Source organism: Bombina bombina, chromosome 9 (genome assembly GCF_027579735.1).
Source record: "Bombina bombina isolate aBomBom1 chromosome 9, aBomBom1.pri, whole genome shotgun sequence".
NCBI lineage: Eukaryota > Metazoa > Chordata > Amphibia > Anura > Bombinatoridae > Bombina > Bombina bombina.
The window spans coordinates 198,928,343-198,952,326 of NC_069507.1; the positions used below are offsets into that span (position 1 = coordinate 198,928,343).

The following is a 23,984-nucleotide window of genomic DNA, read 5'->3' on the forward strand; positions in this document are numbered from 1 at the left end:
ATTTGGCCCTGTCCTGAGGAAGGGTATGACCATTACCTACAATAATGTCAGCAATAATTTCTTTCAAAACAGGCCCAAATAAGGTCTGCCCCTTGAAAGGAATGTTGAGTAATTTAGACTTTGAAGTCACATCAGCTGACCAGGAAACAAATGAGTTAGCTAGCTTAAGAGTTCTAAGCTTGTCAACAATTTCAGCCAATGGAGCTGTATGGATGGCCTCTTCCAGGGCCTCAAACCAGAATGCCGCCGCAGCAGTGACAGGCGCAATGCATGCAAGGGGCTGTAAAATAAAACCTTGTTGAATAAACATTTTCTTAAGGTAACCCTCTAAATTTTTTATCCATTGGATCTGAAAAAGCACAACTGTCCTCAACCGAGATAGTGGTACGCTTTTGCTAAAGTAGAAACTGCTCCCTCCATCTTAGGGACAGTCTGCCATAAGTCCCGTGTAGTGGCATCTATTGGAAACATTTTTCTAAATATAGGAGGTGGGGAAAAGGGCACACCGGGCCTATCCCACTCCTTACTAATAATTTCTGTAAGCCTTTAGGTATTGGAAAAACATCAGTACTCACCGGCACTGCAAAGTATTTATCCAGCCTACACAATTTCTCTGGCACTGCAATTGTGTCACAGTCATTAAGAGCAGCTAATACCTCCCCAAGCAATACGTGGAAGTTCTCAAGCTTAAATTTAAAATTAGAAATCTCTGAATCAGGTCTACCCGATTCAGAGACGTCACCCACAGACTGAAGCTCTCCGTCCTCAGGTTCTGCATATTGTGATGCAGTATCAGACATGGCTCTTACAGCATCTACGCGCTCTGTATCTCGTCTAACCCCAGAGCTATCGCGCTTGCCTCTCAATTCAGGCAATCTGGATAATACCTCTGACAGGGTATTATTCATGATTGCAGCCATGTCCTGCAAAGTAATCGCTATGGGCGTCCCTGATGTACTTGGCGCCATATTAGAGTGCGTCCCTTGAGCGGGAGGCGAAGGGTCCGACACGTGGGGAGAGTTAGTCGGCATAACTTCCCCCTCGACAGACCCCTCTGGTGACAATTCTTTTATAGATAAAGACTGATCTTTACTGTTTAAGGTGAAATCAATACATTTAGTACACATTCTCCTATGGGGCTCCACCATGGCTTTTAAACATAATGAACAAGTATCCTCTGTTTCAGACATGTTTGTACAGACTAGCAATGAGACTAGCAAGCTTGGAAAACACTTTAAAGCAAGTTAACAAGCAATAAAAAAAACGTTACTGTGCCTTTAAGAGAAACAAATTTTGACAAAATTTGAAATAACAGTGAAAAAAGGCAGTTACACTAACAAAATTTTTACAGTGTATGTAACAAGTCAGCAGAGCATTGCACCCACTTGCAAATGGATGATTAACCCCTTAATAACAAAAACAGAATAATAAATGACAAAAACGTTTTTTAAACACAGTCACAACAACTGCCACAGTCTACTGTGATTGTTACCCTCCTCAAACACGACTTTGAAGCCTTTTGAGCCCTTCAGAGATGTCCTGTATCATGCAGAGGGAAGCTGAATGTCTCTGTCAGTATTTTTAGCTGCACAGAAAAGCACTAAAATAGGCCCTTCCCACTCATATTGCAACAGTGGAAAGCTTCAGGAAACTGTTTCTAGGCAAAAATCAAGCCAGCCATGTGGAAAAAAACTAGGCCCCAATAAGTTTTGTCACCAAACATATATAAAAACGATGAACATGCCAGCAAACGTTTTATATTACACTTTTATAAGAGTATGTATCTCTGTTAATAAGCCTGATACCAGTCGCTATCACTGCATTTAAGGCTTAACTTACATTAATCCGGTATCAGCAGCATTTTTCTAACAAATTCCATCCCTAGAAATATATTTACTGCACATACCTTATTGCAGGAAAACCTGCACGCCATTCCCCCTCTGAAGTTACCACACTCCTCAGAATATGTGAGAACGGCAGTGGATCTTAGTTACTTCTGCTAAGATCATAGAAATCACAGGCAGATTCTTCTTCTAATGCTGCCTGAGATGAAACAGTACACTCCGGTACCATTTAAAAATAACAAACTTTTGATTGAAGTTAAAAAACTAACTATAATACACCACTCTCCTCTTACTACGTCCATCTTTGTTGAGAGTTGCAAGAGAATGACTGGATATGGCAGTGAGGGGAGGAGCTATATAGCAGCTCTGCTGTGGGTGATCCTCTTGCAACTTCCTGTTGGGAAGGAGAATATCCCACAAGTAATGGATGATCCGTGGACTGGATACACTTAACAAGAGAAATAATGTATATGTGTGAATGAGTGTGTGCATGAGTTATGTGTGTGAGTATGTATGCGTGAGTGTCTGTGTGAGTGAGAGAGAAAGAGAGAGAATATATGTGTAGGTGGAAGTGTGTGTGCGCATGTATGGGTGATTGTGTCTGTATGAATATGTGTATATGTGAGGGTGTGTATATATGTATGGGTGAAAGTGTGTAAACGTGAATCAGTCTGTGAGTGTGCGTATAAATGTATGAGTGAGTGATCGTGTTTGTGCACATGTATGAATGTATGTATGCGTATATGTGAGTGTGTATGTATGTATATATGTATGTATGGGTGAGAGTGTGTGTGTGCACGCATGTATCAGTGTGTGCGCGCACATGTATCAGTGTGTGTGTGTGTATATGTATGGGTAAAAGTGTGTGTGTGTGTGTGTGTGTGTGTGTATGTACGAGAAATTGTGTCTGTATGAATGTGTGTATATATGTATTAGTGTGTATGTATGTGTGTGTGCATATATGAGGTAGTGGGGGAGTGTGTGTGTATATATGTATGAGTGAGTGATTGTGTATGTACACATGTATGAATGTATGTGTGCATATATGTGAGTGCGTGTATATAAGTGTGTGTATGTATGGGTTAGAGTGTGTGTGTGTGTGTGCGCGTGTATGTATGAGTGAATGATTGTGTGGGTACACATGTATGAATTTATGTGTGAGTATATGTGAGTGTGTGTATAAGTGTGTGTATGTACGAGTGAGAGTGTGTGTGCGCGTATCAATATGTGTATGTATGAATGTGTGCATATGTATGAGTGTGTGTGTGTCTGTATATGGGTGAGTGTGTATGAGTGTGTGTGTGTATGAGTGTGTGTTGTTTGTGAGCCTCTATGTATAAGTGTGTGTATATAGGTGTATGTAGGTATGAGTGTGTGCATGTGTATGTTTGTGAATAAGTGTGTTGTGTGCGTGTGCCTCTATGTATAAGTGTGTTTGTATGTGTATGTAGGTGTTTGTGTGTGAATGAGTGTGTGTTTGGATGTGTATGTAGGTATGAGTGTGCGCTTTTGTGTGAATGAGTGTGTGTTGTGTGTGTGTTTGTTTGTATGTGTATGTAGTTATACGTGTGTGTAAGCATTTGTGTGTGAATGAGTGTGTCTCTATGTATGAGTGTTTGTTTGTTTGTTTGTATGTGTAAGTAGGTAGGTAGGTAGTTAATAGGTATGAGTGAGTAACTTTTTGTTTTATTTTTTGCAAAGGCCAAACAGTGGGAACATTGTGTATAGAGTACACACAGTGCATGAGCAGCTCCTTAACTGGTACGACACCTATGAGGCGGCATACAGCAATCAGCCCGATCACATACGATCAGGTTGATTGACACCCCCTGCTAGCGGGCGATTTATTTTTTTCATTTCATATGATGACATTTTCTCATATTTCCACAAGCTATTTGGTTTGCTGAAAAAAATGTGGATGAGAAATAATTTGTGCGAGTTTCTCACAGAAAAAAAGTTACAATTTATGTGTAAATGCAACGTAGCATCAGCAGCAAAAGGGTTAAGATATAGGAATCTAAACAATGATACAAGATTAGAATAATGAATCGCACAAATCATTAATACCTTTTCAAACCCTACGATTGTTATATATATATATATATATATATATATATATATATATATATATATATATATATATATATATTATCATTAGAACAACAATGGGAACTATGTGCAAAAGCAGATTCTCAGGGAATCACAAAGTGGGTCCTGTCCCGTTTGATAAAATCATAGAACAAAATATCTCTCTCCTCAATTTATAAGAATTAAAGGGATAGTCTAGTCAAAATTAAACTTTCAGGATTCAGATAGAGCATGCAACTTTAAGAAACTTTCGAATTTACTCCTATTATCATTTTTTCTTCATTCTCTTGGTATCTTTATTTGAATGTAAACTTAGGAGCTGGCTCATTTTTGATTCATCACCTGGGTAGCGCTTGCTGATTGGTGGCTACATTTAGACACCATTCAAAAAGCGCTACCCAGGTTCTGAACCAAAAGTGGCCAGCTCCTATGCTTACAATCCTGCTTTTTCAAATAAAGATACTAAGAATAATATATAAGATAATAGGAGTAAATTAGAAAGTTGATTAAAATTGCATTCTCTATGTGAATCATGAAAGTTCAATTTTGACTAGACTATCCATTTAATGGCTGTTCAGAAAACTAATGGGGCATGAAATCTAAAACTTGACTTATATAGATCATACACTTTTAAACAACTTTCCAATTTATTTATTTTAATAAAGAATAGCAAGAGAACAAAGCACTTTACATGAAGTAAATTGGAAAATTTATTTAAAATCACATGCTATATTTGAATAAAAGAACATTTTTGGGTAAACCCTGGTTTGATATTTTAGATAAGACATTTTAGAAATATTTTAGAATACTTGATTATAATTCCCTAGGAATTGTACTTAGAAAGATTTGATATGAGTTTTAAAGGGACAGTCAAGTCAAAACTAAACTCTTCCATGATTCAGATACAGCACACCATTTTAAACAACTTTCCAATTAACACCCATTATCTAAATATGCACAATCTTTTTATTTGCACACTTTGAGGCAGCAGCACCTACTGAGCATGTGCAAGATTCACAGATTATACGTATAAAGCATTTTGTGATTGGCTGATTGCTGTCACATGATGCAGTGGAAGGGAAACTACAACAAACTGTAAATTTTGTCAGAAAGAAATCTACTTCTCATTTGAAATCCAAACTAAGTGCTTTTGAATTGTCTTAAATTATGCATTTACTGATTATGCTATTCCACTGTGTTTAGTGGTCCTTAAAGTGAAATATTATAGAACTAGTTGTTTAACTCAAGATAAATTGTACACTCTTTCTGCCTGAACTTGTTCAGCTGATTTGGACTTTTTTTTGTGATGCTCTGTCTTGTTATGTTTATTGTTGTTCTGATGAGTAACATTGTTTAAAATGATTTTTAAGATCAATAAATAAATATTTTATAAAAATGATATTACCAAACTGCTACCAATAAAAGCATTTGTGTCACAGTTCCATAAAATCCATACATAGTAATTCATTTCCTATGTAATTGAAACTAAAATGTGATTCTAAACTATTTTTATTTTGGAGGTGTTAGATTTAGCATAATTGTAAATATAATGTAATGTGGTGGCCAATCGTGACCAGACATCGATATAAAGAAGTGCAACTAGTTTGAATGGCTGAACTTGACTGGAATGCCATAGAATAGGAAGACAAAACCACCTGGTTTCAATTATTTAGAATGGGGGCCTATGTCACAAACCTCTCTAGAAAATACCCATTGTAAATTATCTACTTATGATGTCACAAAGGCTCAAGCAGGGATGTCATGCTGGGTATATAAATGAGTCACATTAGTGCATAACAGTATTTCTTAGTGTTTACCTGAAGGTACATACTTGTTCCCTGTACTGTTTTTGATCTTACCTGACCTTGGCAATGTTTTGACTATTCTCGACTTACTATTTGGTACTCCGTATTTGGATCATTTCCTAGCTCCATCTTCCAGTATGGAGCATATCAATGTGGAGGAATTCTTACATAATGCAGGAGCAATGCCATTGAATTTTGAAAATCTTGTGGAAAATGGCTGCTCCACTTATGATATGTACATTCTGAAGAAGAAAACTGAACTTAACCCAGATGGAATGATCACAGAAATGGATTGTCTAATAGAGAAATTAATCAAAGAGAGGTTAACTAATCAGCAGATCAGAAATACATATGTGCTCATGGATTTCATGGCTCGGTGCATGCCTCAGCAACCTGGACTCTTCAAGCAGGAGATAATCTTTACTGCTTGCATAGACATGGTGGCAGCAGAAGAAAGAGGCGATGAGGAGCTGCAGCGGGCAGTTAGTAACATTCTAGTTCACATGAGCAAGGATTATTACCGCCCTATCATGCGACAGCTGCAGTTCCAGCTACACCCTGCCAATCCCTTTATCTGCTCAGTTCTCCACACTATAGCTGGAGTGGTATCCAATAATGAGGCTTGTTCTATGCCACTTTTGGATTATATTCTGCTCTATCTATACCAAAGGGTAGAATTAGCCCAAGATGCCATGATCAAAAAGGCATTTTGCTCTGCTCTCCAAAGCCTCAGCCAATGCCTATTTGTGCAAACAGACTGTGGCATTAATCTGCAAGCAGGATTCAAGATGATACTATTGGAGTTCTTCATCATTTTCTCTACCATCTGGATTGAGGATACCAACAGAGAGGTTGAAGAAGCTGTAATCAAGGCTATCCGTCCTATGGTTCGCCTTCTTCCAGAGGATGATATTGAGAGAAGCCTGACATACGTACTGCCCAGGATTCTATGTAGATGTAACAGCAATATCCATTCACTCTATATTACCCAGACTTTACAATCAATGTTAGACGTGGCAGTTAGCCACAGTATCCCCTTTCTCTCCATTAAAGAGAACCTCATATTTTCCACCCTCTTCACTCAGAGCTTGTTCCCCCTGGAGGAAGACCACATGCAGGTATTTCATGAACACATCAAATGTTTTGCCTATCTAGGTAATCACAACTTAATGCATGTAGTTGGGTACCTCATCATAAAACTAAAGGAAGAGGATGAGAGGGCATGCCTGACAGCCTTGATCATTTTAAGAGAAATGTTCCAAGCCAATCCATCGGCAATGAAAACCCATGTACTCATGTCTGCCATTCTCTCTGTCAACTTTGAACACAGCTCACTGATTCAGAAGGAACGTGCTCATTTAATGACCACCATGGGAGCATATCAGTTGCTGAGACAGAGAGACACAGACATCAATGAGCACATCATTCAGCAGATCATAAATGTAGATAATATTATGGAAATTAGCAACTACATGGATGAAGATACAACTGTAGACTTTATCAAAATGATTATTTGTCTCATCATCTCACAGGATCAGCTGAAAAGCTCAAAAGCATCAATTTTTCTGTCCAATTTCCTATCTCAAAGGCATCATTTTCTGCAGAAGCAAATCAGCAACATATTCCATCTTATTACCAACCAAAGCAACATCAGACATAAGTATGCAAAGGACAACATGCTCAGAGTTATGTGTGTTTTAACAAAATATCATCCCGGGCATGTGATTGAAGATCTGCTGATGTCTCTATCCTATAACAGGAATGCATGCTTAGTTTGGCAATCTATGACTGATAGCTCAGAAACAACGCAGAGGATGCTGACTCTCTTGATGGAGTATATGGACCAGGATACTGAACCAGATCCTGTGATATCAATTAATGACAAATCAATTAAGATCATTTTAGGAATCCAAGAGATTATTCGGTTAGTTAAAGAACCTGAGTGGATTAAACCCCAAATCAGTAGTGTCTTTTGTCGACTTCTGAAATACCTCATATTAACAACTGCCAGCAATTTTGAGGTACCTGAAGCCGTTGTAAGGAGAAAATACCAACCAAGGAATCCTTATATTGTGGCAATGGCTGCCTTGGAGACTCTATTAAAACATAACAACAAAGAGGGAGACAATCCAGAACAAAAGAAGTTGTTCCAGGTTCTTCAGTGTCCTCGTGAATTCTACAAGGGAATATCCCTTCTTACAAGATATTTTGTCCAAACAGAAGATCAAATGGATGAAGTTAACAGAATTATAAAAGATCTTCTGCCTCATCTCCAGTCAGCCTCTAGTGCCAGGAGTATTGCTTGCACTGCTTTATTCTCAGAACTGCTGAGCTATCAATCTTTTCTGGAGAAAAATATGCAGAAGATCTTGGTTGAGACTATGATTGGAAAGGTGCAGAATACCAATGCCACAATGCGTTGTGTGGCCATAAAAGCACTGGGAAATGCAACACAAGGGGCATCAAAATATGTAACAAAATACAAACATTTATTTATGGATGCTTTAGTAAAAGGACTATACGATCCAGTAGAAGAATGTGTAATTGAGGAGAGCTTAGTGTCACTATCAAAGGTTATAAAGCTGATGAAACCAAAGGAACTGGGGAACAAGCTGATTGACGTCCTTTTACAGTGCAGAGTTTTCCTAAATGATGAGAACCAAACTATTCAACTAAACACGACTTTACTTGTTGGTGAGCTGGCTCGGTACGGTAGAGTAAAGAAAAATGGACTGCTAGAGGAGCAGCTACGCAGCTGCATTCATTCCCTTCTTGAGAAGCTGCACAGTCCTAGTTTGCAAATTGTCGCAGCAACCATGTACACAATCTACCACTGTGCCCCACATCTGGGCTGCCATCATATTCAGTGTCAGCTAAAGGCACAGTTTATCTATCAAGCTGACAGCCAACACCTAAACAACATATGTGCCATTTTAACAATGGCAGCCAGCAACTAGAGAGACTAACAATGACACCAAAAACTAAAGAATACTTCCATGGTTATTTAATGAACTGCTGTGGAGAAGACAGCTTCAGTAATACCAGGCAAACAATGTCTGCATTGAATTTCTAAGTTTGGCATGTTTCTTCTCAATATTTTAATTATCTTAATTGACAACAATTGTCTAGAATTTCTTTGCAAGTGTTTAATCACAAAAACAAACCAAATCACCCTGTGTCTAATATTTTTCTCTTTGCTGTAATTCTGGTATTGTTTTGCAATCTATGTCCCTACATTGAGAGGGCTATTACCAATGGATTGTTTGGTATAAAAATTACATGCACCCCTAATTGTAACAACCTAACAACTAAATACAATAATTAAGAAAGAAAGACTAGTTTGTATTTCCTCCAATTGATTTGCTTCGGGATCAGGCAGGATAGACAGAGGGTGTCTGGCCAAACATCGTCTTGGTTACTGAATCCCTGATTCTCAAAGGTAAACGATTCACTGATAATGTAAACAAGGTTTAGTCCACTTTTGGTAAATAATGTAAGGATACAAATGTTGTCTGGAATTCTGTGTCTCTTATGCAGACCTAAGGGAGTCAGTATGGCTAATATTTATTTGGCAAAGACAGTAAATGATTACTTAACAAAAGACAAAATTCCCCATGGGATATGTTCGTACAAAAGTGAAACATGCAACTTGTGTGTTGTACTTCTGTATGAATATATCCAGCACTGAAAAGAGCTAAATGCTACAGACTTTGGCCCTTTTTGGCATTTGTTTAGTAAAAGAATGATGAGTTGCACATCCCTAGGAAATGCAATAATACAAAGTAAATATATTATGAGATAGTAAATGCAACCCATAAATTAAAACTTCAAAGATAGTATAAATTCAGTTGCAAATCATTTTGCATTACATGTTGGTAACAATGCTGGTTCCTGCTTCCAAGGTATATAACAAGTCTCTCTTGGACTCAGAGGAGGTGATAGATTCTCTGAACTAAGTAAAAGGGAGGTGTTCTGGATTCATGCCTTAAAAACCGGTGCCCCTCTCGGCATGATCAAAATTAGCGATGTTAAACTTTTCATAGATAAAACTTAGAATTTATAACAAAATACACATTTATGGGCTTTGGTTCCATTTTTCATCATAAAGGTCTGGGGTTATGTCATAATACTTGTAATAGACAGAGGATCAGACATACCGTTTTGTTTCAAATAGTAAGACTGGCATTTGACTTTTATACGCTTAACATGTAATTAGATTAGTAGTATGTATTATTTGCTCTATACGTCCTTTATGTCTTGCTCACAATTATTTAAATGTATTTTCCATCTGACCTCTAAATCAAAATGACATATGTTAGGAATGTTTCTTCCTTTTCCCTAAGTTTTAGTATCTATTAACCATTTGTATACACTAACATGAATTTGAACAGTACAATCATTTATTAGATATGAATTTAAACCAGCGCTACGGAATGTGGCGGCGCTATACAAATAAATGATAATAATTATGTTGGTATTTCTAGAATGTACTGTTCAATATAAATGTTTGAATATCGAGTATTTTTAATATCCAATCACCTAATTCAGTTATCAAGGTTATATTTTATTTATTGTTTTTATAACATCTTTAAGTTTGTGCAATTAGAATACAATAGTTCCTTTAGGTGTGCTCTTTCTTTATGCCTGTGAATTGTTAATGTGAATCCTAAAACCTGATTGGTCTGTGTGTACACCTCCTAGAAGTATAAAGGCAAGCTTTACACACCTGTTAATCAGCTCTGATGAAGTGCCAAGTGAGGCAAGAAACGCGTCAGATGTGGTAAAATCTGTGTTGCTATGCCCTTGCAACTTTTCACATGTATATCCAATAAAATGGACGTTTTAACCTAACTCCTTTTCTCTTTTGTTCACAAACTTTTTTGAGTCCTGTATGCTGTACCTCTTGTGAAAGCTTTGTACTGCACTCTAAGTGGGTGTGTGGGAGAGCCCTCCACAGCATCAGATTTCAAGCCCGATACCATTCTGACCAGGACGGCGTCCTGAGTGTTTGTACGCACAAAGCCTTTTTTCCTTTTCCCCTGAATTATCTATGGGTCATTGACCTGGCTTACTGCCGTAGATAAGTGCCGGCTGGATGATCGGATTGGAAGACATCAGCTGAAACACGGTATGTGCACACGCACTGTATACAGGGGGTCATGGAATCACTGTTAATGTGCTAAGTATATAACACTAACCTGTAGGATATGGAACAGTGCTTGATTCACTTATATACAGGGAGTGCAGAATTATTAGGCAAGTTGTATTTTTGAGGATTCATTTTATTATTGAACAACAACCATGTTCTCAATGAACCCAAAAAACTCATTAATATCAAAGCTGAATAGTTTTGGAAGTAGTTTTTAGTTTGTTTTTAGTTATAGCTATTTTAGGGGGATATCTGTGTGTGCAGGTGACTATTACTGTGCATAATTATTAGGCAACTTAACAAAAAACAAATATATACCCATTTCAATTATTTATTTTTACCAGTGAAACCAATATAACATCTCAACATTCACAAATATACATTTCTGACATTCAAAAACAAAACAAAAACAAATCAGTGACCAATATAGCCACCTTTCTTTGCAAGGACACTCAAAAGCCTGCCATCCATGGATTCTGTCAGTGTTTTGATCTGTTCACCATCAACATTGCGTGCAGCAGCAACCACAGCCTCCCAGACACTGTTCAGAGAGGTGTACTGTTTTCCCTCCTTGTAAATCTCACATTTGATGATGGACCACAGGTTCTCAATGGGGTTCAGATCAGGTGAACAAGGAGGCCATGTCATTAGATTTTCTTCTTTTATACCCTTTCTTGCCAGCCACGCTGTGGAGTACTTGGACGCGTGTGATGGAGCATTGTCCTGCATGAAAATCATGTTTTTCTTGAAGGATGCAGACTTCTTCCTGTACCACTGCTTGAAGAAGGTGTCTTCCAGAAACTGGCAGTAGGACTGGGAGTTGAGCTTGACTCCATCCTCAACCTGAAAAGGCCCCACAAGTTCATCTTTGATGATACCAGCCCAAACCAGTACTCCACCTCCACCTTGCTGGCGTCTGAGTCGGACTGGAGCTCTCTGCCCTTTACCAATCCAGCCACGGGCCCATCCATCTGGCCCATCAAGACTCACTCTCATTTCATCAGTCCATAAAACCTTAGAAAAATCAGTCTTGAGATATTTCTTGGCCCAGTCTTGACGTTTCAGCTTGTGTGTCTTGTTCAGTGGTGGTCGTCTTTCAGCCTTTCTTACCTTGGCCATGTCTCTGAGTATTGCACCCCTTGTGCTTTTGGGCACTCCAGTGATGTTGCAGCTCTGAAATATGGTCAAACTGGTGGCAAGTGGCATCTTGGCAGCTGCACGCTTGACTTTTCTCAGTTCATGGGCAGTTATTTTGCGCCTTGGTTTTTCCACACGCTTCTTGCGACCCTGTTGACTATTTTGAATGAAACGCTTGATTGTTCGATGATCACGCTTCAGAAGCTTTGCAATTTAAAGAGTGCTGCATCCCTCTGCAAGATATCTCACAATTTTTTACTTTTCTGAGCCTGTCAAGTCCTTCTTTTGACCCATTTTGCCAAAGGAAAGGAAGTTGCCTAATAATTATGCACACCTGATATAGGGTGTTGATGTCATTAGACCACACCCCTTCTCATTACAGAGATGCACATCACCTAATATGCTTAATTGGTAGTAGGTTTTCGAGCCTATACAGCTTGGAGTAAGACAACATGCATAAAGAGGATGATGTGGTCAAAATACTCATTTGCCTAATAATTCTGCACTCCCTGTAGTACGCAATGATGGTAGTACTGAATAATTAACTTGCAACAAGCATTCTTTATCAGCAACAGCGGTCCGCTTCTTTGGTTGTATAGTATAAATTCAGAAAATATTGAAATACTTGCCATTTAAAAGGGAATCCATATTTTTCAGCAGGGGAGATGAACTAAATGTTTAATCTCTTAGATGCGCATAACTATCGCTTCTTGTCATTCACATTTACTACTACTGCAGTGCAGATGAAGAACATATGTTCGGCATCCTGGGGAGTCCCTCTTCTGATCCAGTTTCTTGGGGCCCCCGCACTGTAGATGGAGAAAGAAGGCTGCCGTCTCTTTCCCCATCACTGGGTCCTTCCTGACAGCCTGTGGTGACATCAGAAGGGGTGGAAATACCTTCTAAAACTGGTAGTGTTAGACATGAAGCCAGGGGGCTGAGGGAGAGGGGGTTAGAAGCCACTTACAAGGAAATGTGACCTCATGTGAAAGAAGAGAGTATGCCCTTTCAAATGAGGGTTTGTATGCCCCTGTAAGTTGTAGGTGATAAAATTGTGATTATCTGCAGCAGCATTTAAAATACTGTTTAAATGGGGGGGGGGGGCGCTACCAGAGCCCCTATCTCCCCTCCTGCTTGGGCTAGAGGGGGCAAGTAAACCCTCATTTGAAAGAGGGGAGTCTGCCTTTTAAATGAGAAAGTTGCAGATGATCACTGTAAAACTGGCAATTATCAGCAACAGGGACAGGGGCTCTAATGGAGCGTATATCTTCCCCTTGTTTGGGCTAGAGGGACAAGTGGTCTCATTTAAAAGTGCATACTCCCCTCTTTATATGAGAGGTTACTTGCCCTCTTAGCATGCAGCTAATCATCATTAAAATAGGTGATCATCTGCCCCTCTAGAAACAAAGTCATTTCTAGTGGTGGAGGAGTGGGGCTACTATATGTCAGGGTGCCAGGAATCAGACTGAGACGAGAAGTGCAAAAATAATCACACCTTTATTAATAGCAAAAAATAATAAAATGTCCACAAGTCAAATAAGCCAGGAATCAAAACCAGAGCTGGTATTCAGACAAGCCGAGTCAGGAACCAAAGCGAGTAGTCAGACGAGCTGGAATCAGGAACAAGGAGAACAGCAGAGTCAGGAACAAGCCAGGGATCAGGAACCAGGAGGGATGTCAGACAGCCAGGTTATACACAGGAGCTCTCACAAACAGGTCTGAGACAACGCAAGGGCAAAGCATACTGAACAGAGGCCCTTTAAATAATAACTGATGACATCACAATTCTGAGACTGCATCCTGTCTCACACGGATGATGTACACCAGTCTGGCCATAAAAGGAAGTGCAGGAAATGAGCAGCATCACACAGTATGCACCAGAGTCAGCAAGAGAGGTGAGTAAAATGGCTGCCAGCAGCACATGGCAAGCAAAACAGGGGGAAAAAACCTGACACTATAGAGTCCCTATCTCCCATCTGATTTAATTAAGAGTATGAGACCCCTCATGAGGGAATTACCATCTTTCAAATGAGGGGGTCACCCCCCCCCCTTTGATTTTCAGGTGACCACCAACAGCCCTAATGTTATTTTGTATTGTTAATGTTAGGGCTTATAGATGTTGGTCTATAATACTAAAAAAAACAAAAAACTGGAAGAACATAAACATGGGTGATATGTGAAATACTATAGAGGGTGACTTTTGGTATAACTAATTTATGTTTTGTTAGGTTTTTAATATTGTTTGCTATGTGGAGTCATTTCGGACAAGGATTGAAACATGCTTACATTGTCAAAATGGGTGAACCCTCTGGGAGAATAGTGTGTCATTTGAAATGTATGTCATATTTGTATGGTTAGATATTTTGTACCTATTCATTTTCTGCATAAATTGCAAGATGATGCATAGTGACAAAAATAATAATTGTTTTCTTGTTTTTAATTGTTAATTTTATGGCAAGACAGGAGGCTTCATACTTTTCTCAAATCTTTACTGAATCCCAACAGCAGCAAAGAAAACATATAGAGAATAAATAACAAGTAACAAGACTGCACCAATCAGCACACAGCAGCCTAATAAACTGTAATGAATAAGTCCAGCACTTCCTCTTTTCTTTGCTGCTTCCAGACAGCAGGTCATGTATTATTTTTTCCTCAAATTTTAATGTATTTTGATTCTCAGTCTCTAATGTGTTTATCTTGGTTTAAGAATGCTGTAAATCACTTATATAGGTTTTTTCCTAGGTTCTGAAGTATTTTGATGTAAAAAAAAACTTTTATCATTATTAATTCTTATATGGTAATCTGTGATTTCATCTTTTGAAGTAATTAACATTTTACTATTTTATTTTTCTATTTATTTTTTATTTTTTTTATATTGTGCGTGCAGCGGCTGTATGTTTTATACCGCTGCACGAGTTTTGCTATCTTACCGGTGCAACCCATTATACTATACGGGCCGCTCCGGCTCTCTTACATCCTGTTTCCGGAATCGTTAGGAGGAGATCTTTAGCTTGTTATCAGACGCATATTTTTTTTTTACTCCAGGCCGCACCGGATCCTTCTCCTCCCACCGCTTCCAGTATTGTTAGGAGGTGTCTTAGCCAGCTATCAGATGCACTCTCTCTCTCCGGCGTCTCATCCCTTTCTGGCCTCCTCCTAATGATCTCGGCCCGATCACTTCCACGTGGATGTGCACTAGGTTGTGCGTGTGCACGGCTGTTACAGGCCTCTCTGCTCCGGCAGATGCACATCAGGCTGTAGTTTTTTGACAGCGGGGTGCGCAAGCTGCCAGTGGTTGGATTCTAATGTATGGGTAATTTTTAGGAAATAATGAGTTTTTTCACATTCTGAAAAATCTGGTAATTACCCTGTTACTCACATCATCTTAATACAGGTGGCCCTCAGTTTACAACGGTTCAATTTACACCGTTTCAGAATAACAACCTTTTTTCCAGTCATGTGACTGCTATTGAAAAGCATTGAGAAGCAATGCATTGATTAAAATAGCCAATAGGTGGAGCTGTCCGCTTGTGTTGCAGCAAAGCCAAGCAAGCAGAAATTAATCAGTTTAACCAGACCTGAGCTATCGAGCAGATTTCAAAGAAACAAGATCTTCCTGTATATAAATCAGTCCAGATTGGAATGCATAGAAAGAACTGTTTGCAGAAAAATGCAAGTGAAGTCTGTGTTGTGTGATTATTTCATTAGTTTTATAATGCTGTTTAGCAAATGTTTTTGTTCATTTAACTTACTTTAATTATATGTTCTGTGTTGTGTGATTATTTTATTAGGTTTATAATGCTGTTTAGCATTTAAAGTCTTCATTTCAAAGCTTTAAAAATAATGTATTAGGTGTTACTTATGACAATTTTGAGAGGGGCCTGGAACCCAACTCCCTCACTTCCCATTGACTTATATTATAAACTGGGTTTCAATTTACAACGGTTTTGATTTACAACCATTCCTTCTGGAACCTAACCCCGGCGTAAACTGAGGGCTACCTGTAATATAATTAAAGTTCAATGCTGTACATATCTTTTTAGGATATATTAGTCTATATTAGGCTAGTTTATATAATAAACCTGTTTTAAGGTGATATTAAAAAATGATATTAGCATATATTAGGCTTCATCGTATATAAGCCTTTTTAAGGCTATTTTTTAATACAAGTATGTTTTTGTCTACATGAAACTTTTTTATTTTATAAACCTGTAGGAAGGCTATACTATTTTTGGGTTTATTAACCTTCATTAAGGCTTTATTGTATGCAAATATCATTTGCATCACTTATGCCTAGGTCTCATTAATAGTATATCTGTTGAATATTTGTGCAGTGTGTGTGTGTGTGTATACACATGTCTTTGTGTGTATGTATACACACCTTAAGGGGTTCAACTCCAGGTTTGACCTTATCAATTGCTGGGAATGAACCTGTTTATCTCCCTCATTCTATATATATTTTTATATTTGTGAAAGCAAATTTAATACCTTTTCACTATTCTAATAGTTTTCTTGTAAGCTAAAATGATAAGTTTTAAATTTTAACATTATTAAGACAATATACCTTGTGACTACTAATTTGTCATCAATTCAGAAAAGTCTCACAAATTTAATTTACTGATAGTTGATTAATGATATGGTCTAATAATGTGCATAACCTACAGGGGTACAGAGAATAAAATTCCCCAATTTCCAGGCTATTTGGAAAATCAGATATATATACACATGAATAGCCCTAGGAAATAAGGTAGCACATTTAGTACAGACTCCAATTAGCCAGAGAAATGGCACATACACTCTTTAACCCGTTTTCACAGTAAATAGTACATAGAGTACAGCAGTAGATAACAAAGGGTTAAAACAGTATTTCAATTAGGCAAATGTGATTTTAATTGAACAATTCCCAAGGAAGGAACTGAAGGGACGCGCTCTTGAAAGTCAAAGATCGTAATAGGTGCGTGTTTGCTGTGTATTAGTCCAATTGGCAGAAATACCTGGGTGTAATCAAAATATGAAATACTTGAAATTTCACCCAAGAGAGTGTAGGACAAAATGAATGAAAACGTACAAGTCTCGTAGATTTCTTATTAAAAAAAAGAGAGGGAGGGGGGCCGCTCCTCTATTTCCCGGTGTGTGGGACAATCTAGGTAATCAAAAAAGAGAGAAAAAAAAAAAAGAGGGCGCCTCATAGTGTAAGTCTGGATATGACCGCTTGAAAAAGGAAGGATGAAAGGCTTACGAGAATGTGTTGCACCATACTCTTGAGCGGTGCTTGTGAGCGGCTAGCACTTAATAGTGGCTAGTGCACTGATCGGACCCATTGGTCGGCTGTGTCTCCAAACTCCTTGGCTTGGTCCCAGTTGCAATTCCTCTGGCTCAGTCTCAGCTGTGTTCCAGGGATCGCCACTCTTGTGGCTGTGGGCTTGGTGTAATGGTGTTCCTTAATGAACAGATACAATAAACTTCTGAAAAGTCTATTTGGTCAAGAAACGCGTTGCAGTGATACTAGAAATAAAGTTTATTTTTATTTGGAACTTTTCGGAAGTTTGTTGTATCTGTTCATTAAGGAACACCATTACACCAAGCCCACAGCCACAAGCGCGACTATCCCTGGAACACAGCTAAGAGCCAGAGGAATTGCAACTGGGACCAAGCCAAGGAGTTTGGAGACACAGCCGACCAACGGGTCCGATCAGTGCACTAGCCACTGTTAAGTGCTAGCCCGCTCACCAGCACCGGTCAAGAGTACGGTGCAACACATTCTGGTGATTTTAATTGACCTTATTAATAAAGTATAAATTTGAGCTGTTACAGCGACAGATCAGTACGGCTCTTGCGGGCTGAAACGCGTAAGACCTGATCTTTCGCCTATTTTGATAATCTGTAGAGTGTTATTGCTTTTAAAAGAACAAATAAAGTATGAAATTTTAACTGCACTCACGGCTGGATATTTTCATGTTCCATTGGATAGAGATATATATATATATATATATATATATATATATCTTTGCTCGTTTTTATGCATGCATATGAAAGTGAGTATATGTGGGTGTATGTATATATTCAGAACAAAAAAAGGAGTATATAATAGGATAGTACCTTCCCTTTAGTTAGAACCGCTGCCTTCCAAACAGTCTCTCTCAAAGCTGTACAAACAATGTATATTGGCAGATAGAGGTGCTGGTTCTAAGGGATCTCCAAAGGATTTTTCTCTATGTTTCACAATTTTCCCAGAAGAAATTCTGTCTGTATAGAATGATATCAGGCAAACAGCTCCACAGGTTATATCACAAAAAACAGCAGGTGATTTCACAAAAAAAGAACGATCAGGAAAGGAAAAAAGCTGGGTTTTTTTTTTTAAATAAAATGTTTATTTTGCTCAACGCAAAAGCGCTTCAACGGCTATACCATCTTTTTCAAGAGCTATTTAAAAACTTTGGGGCCCATTTATCAAGCTCCGTAAGAAGCTTGTGGGCCCGTGTTTCTGGCGAGTCTTCAGACTCGCCAGAAACACAAGTTATGGAGCAGCCGTCTAAAGACTGCTGCTCCATAACCCTGTCTGCCTGCTCTGATGAGGCGGACAGGAATCGCCGGAAATCAACCCGTTCTAGTACGATCATTGCACCAGCAGCTCTCAGCATTCAGCGATGTCTGTCGGACCTGATCCGCACTGTCGGATCAGGTCCGACAGACATATGATAAATAGGCCCCAAAGTATAGCTTACAGAAAATCATATAAGGATAAGCATATATGATTTTCTGTAAGCTATACAAAGTTTACAAATAGCTCTTGAGAAAGATGGTATAGTCGTTGAAACGCTTTTGCGTTGAGCAAAATAAACATTTTATTTAAAAAAAAACAAAAAAAAACAGCTTTTTTCCTTTCCTGATCGTTGTTTTTTTCTGAAATCACCTGCTGTTTTTTGTGATATCACCTGTTGAGCTGTTTTCCTGATATCATTCTATACAGACAGAATTCTTCTGGGAAAATTGTGAAACAGAGAAAAATCCTTTGGAGATCCCTTAGAACCAGCGTATGTATATAGTCATAAATATGTGTATATGTGTTCCTATTCTTATTTTTAGGTTTACATATGTAGGTGCATATATGCATGTGCTGTGTGTGTGTATATATATAAACATGTTTAGGTTTATTCATGTTATGTATCCTTATGTATGTGTATATGTGTGTATGCATGAGTTTTTATTGACACTGTGGAGCTTGGTTAGGAATCTGAAAGTTGGCACAATGTTATTTAAATATAAATTATACATTTTCTTTAAAATTCTTCCAGATGGGTTATATTTATGGATCATCTACAAAACATTTATGCAAAGAAAAATCTAGTGTATAATGTCCCTTTTACAGATTTTTTTATTGACATCTGTAGAGGAATCCCTCTCTATTCCTAGATCTCTCAGTTACAATTCCCCGTCCTTCTTCTAAAAATCATTTTGTGCTCATATTAATTTGGCCTTTGCTGTCGCACTAAAGGAATTCTATTCCCCCCCCCCTCTTCTGATGCAGATCATAAACCCACTCTGACACACTCCAGAGCTGTTTCCCAATCTTTCAACCTAGAATCTGTATCGCTTTCGCCCTCAAGCGTCTTTGGAAGACCTTGCGCCCCTCCCCCGGAAGTCTCACTTAGGGGTACTGTCTAATCTGTTTTGTAATAACCAGCTTCTTTCTTAGTACTCCTCCAGTTTTGCATATCCATCTCTATTATATTTTATCTGGGATTTGTCTTTATCTCAATCTCTGCAGGTTTCTCCCTTGTCTCAGTGCTTTTGACAGAAGGATGAAATTGTAGCATGTGGATTTAAAGGGACAGAAAACCCCAACATCTTTCATGATTTGGACTGAGCATACAATTTTAAACAACTTTCCAATTTACTTCTATTATCTAATTTGCTTAATTCTCTTGTTATCCTTTGCTGAAGGAACAGCATTGCACTACTGGCAGTTACCTGAACAGATCTAGTTAGCCAATCACAAGAGACAAAATGTGTGCAGGCACCAATTAGCAGCAGCTCCCACTAGTGTAGGATATGTGCATATTCTTTTTCAACAAGGGATACTAAGAGAACAAAGCACATTTGAAAATAGAAGCAAATTTAAAATGACATGCTCTATAACTAAATCATGCAAGTTTAATTTTGACTTTCCTATTCCTTTAAGTAGGGCTCCTTTACCCTAGGTCCTGAGTTTGTTCCAGGATTCAATCTTTCAGAATGCACAGAGATAAGAGACGGTTCTGTGTCTTAGATATTAGCTTGTAAGCCTTCCTAGTTTAGCCTTCCTCTTAGTTTTCCTAGAGAGTAAGTAAATGCATTGCTTCTTGTAAATTAGGAAGTTGTTAAAATTGCATTCCTGTCTGAATCTTGAGGGTTTAGTTTTGACTAGTTGTCCCTTTGACATGGCATCTGAGGATGATTCCATTCCTTCCTTGTGTCTCTCACTTTTATATCCTCTTCCTTCTTCTAAGTACATTTTTTGCCTTCTTTAAATCAGCCATTGCTGACGTATTAAATCAACCTTAAGCCCTCTTCAGGAGGTATCCATTAATATCAATGAGACTCGCTCTAACCCTGCCACCCTGACTTCTAACTCTCTAGCTCAATTTTAGAGTCTCTTTTATCCTTGTATTTGGCTTGGGAAGGCCCTCTCTCTCCCAGTCCCACAGAGGCATAACTTTAGCCCAATGGCCGATAGTCCCTCTCCCGGGATTTTCACATAGGGGTGATAGAACCTTCTCCCCAGAGGTAAAATTGTGTTAAAAGAACCCTCCTCCCCCAGGGTTTATTATTTTGTTGCTAAGTTCTTCTGTAGGTGCTTTAAAAATGAAAACTATGAAGCCTCCTGTCTTGCCATAAAATACAGATTATTATAGCCTATGGTGATTAAATAATCTTGATTTTATTAAAGACAGGAGGCAAATTTCCCCCCCCCTTCTGTCCCCTCCCATGATGTGTTAATAAATATTTTGTTTTCTGGGGTTTCATCTAAATGATGTTATTGCTGTTGATCTTCTTTTTCTGGGATTAGTTGTTACTTTTAGTTTTTTCTCTTTCAGTGACCCTGTGGATTTTATTTCCTCACTTATCTACGGACCATATCATCTGTTGTTTTTCCGTTACTGGGAGTCGTCGTTCCATTTTGGTCTATGGTCAAAGAAAAGAGGAAGTGCTGGACTTGTTCATTACAGTTTATTAGGCTGCTGTGTGCTGGTTGGTGCAGTCTTGTTACTATGTTATTTATTGTTCCTCTGTATGTTTTCTTTGCTGCTGTTAAAAAATATTCGCCTCCGGTCTTTAATAAAATCAAGATTATTTAGTCACCATAGGCTATAATAATTGTTACTTTTCATTGAACCATATAAGTATAAAATCATAATTTTTGTTGTTTTGGGACAGTGAACTAAATTGAATTAGTAGGGTATACTTAACTGCGGTGGAGACTCCGCTTGAGCGTATTACTGCTCATTTTACTACAGCAGTTGCCACTTCTTTGGCCTTTTGTAATGAGGCTTATACTGATCAGATTTGCAAGGCGGCAATTTGGTCTTCTTTGCACACTTTTTCAAAGTTTTATCACTTTGATGAGGCTGCTTTTAGCAGGAAATGTCTGTGGTCCATAGTGTCTGATCAGTAAAGTACCTGCCTGTTTCCCCCCTTTCTTCATGGATCTCGCTGCTTGGGTATAGATTCCCACACATGATGTCTTGTGGACTCTCACTATCTGATGAAAGAAAACAAAACTGTATGCTTTTTCTGTCTTCTTGGCTATATGTATATCTGATGATTCAGGTAAAGTTGGAGGGATTAAAAGGGACATTACAGCCAAAATTAGAATCCACATGGATGCATTTCAGTTTTGAATAGAAGCATTTTTGTAATATTCATGAATTAGCAAAAATGCTTCTAATAAAAGCTATAGCTGTTTCAAGAGTGTATTTAAGTATGCACTGTGCACCAGCATTTTAAACAAAGCACTTGCTCGGAAAGCCTAAGGTGCTTGTACCAGCTGGTAATGACTCAATTTGTTAATTGCTGACATGAAACAAGCCCCGCCGGCGCTCTGAGCAGCTGCAGTATTTAAAATGCTGGTGGACTGAGAATATCTAGCTATACTTCACATGCACGTGCAGAGAGAAATGATAACATTAAAACACTAACTTTTACAAGAAGCATTTTTGCCAATACAAATAAATTTTTTGGGGGAGGTTGTTTTTTTGGTTTTGCATTTCATAAAGTGGCATTTTCTCATTCTTATAAACTAAAGTTATTTTCTAAAAAGGTTTTCACTGCTGAAAAAAGATGAGGTATAATTATCTCAAAATACAGAAACACGGCTATGTAATCTTATGCACACACTGAGCCAGGACACTCCCAATACATTCATTTATACTTCGATGTTACATAAACACTAATTTCTTAAGCACAGGATGTGATGTCATATCAACATGATGAGACTAAGCTATTTCCAAACAATAATAACGATTGTTATCATTATATCTTATTTACCTTTAATGATCCAGCTGTACCCAGACCCAGTTTCACTTTTTGGGATATCCCTTTCAGAATCTCCTCAAGAATGTTTTATTTTGTTAATTAACAAAATGTTTTTCACCTATTATTCAGAAAGAAAAAAAAATGATCTGTAACTCACTGCAGGCCAGCGTTTTCCACAGAACTTTTAGACATGAAATGGGTTAAAAGATAAAACCTTTAATAATCATAAGCAGCAACATTACTTCTACCATAATGATGGGGATAAGCAGCCCTGGGGATTTTTTTTCACTTTTGAATCCCTTTAAAGTGAATGTCAACGTTCACGAATGAAAGCCCTGTTTTTAAATATACTATTAAAGCAGGGGCACTTTTATTTTTTACATGGAAGCCGTTTTTCTTTTAATACTTATATTTTCTTGCTATTCCCCCGCCTCCAGGTCGTCTCTTCTTTTGTCCGAAATGACGAATCCGGCTTCCTCCAATAACGGCTTCCCACCCAGAGCAAACATTGCCTGAGGCCACGCCGTGATTAGAGGAAGCCGGATTCGTTATTTCTGAAGTAAGAAGAGACGTCCTGGGGGCGGAGGAATCGCTGCTCCGGTGTTCCACGCTTGCTAGGAATAAAAGGTAAGTATTTTAAAAGAACGGCTTCAATGTAAACTTTCATGAATGAAAGTGCCCTTATTTTTAATAGTATTTTTAAAAACAGGGCTTTCATTCGCGAAAGTTGACATTCACTTTAAAGGGATACTAAACCCAATTTTTTTATTTCATGATTCAGATAGAGCATGAGATTTTAAGCACCTTTCTAATTTACTCCTATTATCAATTTTTCTTTGTTCTCGTGCTATCTTGATTTGAAAAAGCAGTACTGTAAGCTTTAGAACAGGACCATTTTTTGTTCAGCACATGGGTAGCCCTTGCTGATTTGTGGCTAAATGTAGCAAACCGATCAGCAGCCCTACCAAGGTGCTGAACTAAAAATGGGCCGGCTCCTAACCTTTTATTACTGCTTTTTCAAATCAAGATAACATGAGAACAAAGAAAAATTGATAATAGAAGTAAATTAGAAAGTTGCTTAAAATTGCATGCTCTATCTGAATCATAAAAGAAAAAATGAGGGGTTAGTATCCCTTTAAATAAGCGAAGACAAAGAAAAAAATGACACAACTACCTTTTTTATATACACCCACAAAAACTGAAAATACATGAATGCACCACGTAAAATGTAATAATTCATATTAATACAAGAAATGATAACTGGCACTATGACAAGTATATTACTGAGGAAATGGACCTATAGAGTCCAGTGCTACCCCACTGTAATAGACACCACAACCTCTCACAGACAAGAGAGAACAAAAGATAGGGGCTTATAGCACTCACCCTCAAACGTAATAGTATAGTAGGCTAAAACGTAACCTTTAATAAATTCACACATTTAAA

At 38.2% G+C, this 23,984-nt stretch overlaps 1 protein-coding gene across 3 annotated transcripts in view; it reads right to left on the reverse strand.

Annotated features, from left to right (window-relative positions):
- HPS1 (HPS1 biogenesis of lysosomal organelles complex 3 subunit 1) overlaps positions 1–23,984 on the reverse strand; it is a 363,492-nt gene that overhangs the window by 165,396 nt on the left and 174,112 nt on the right. For all 3 annotated transcript variants that reach the window (XM_053692561.1, XM_053692560.1, XM_053692559.1), the window contains one exon: positions 22,551–22,656. The gene's annotated coding sequence lies outside the window, so the exon portion shown is untranslated. The remainder of the gene's footprint in view (positions 1–22,550; positions 22,657–23,984) is intronic.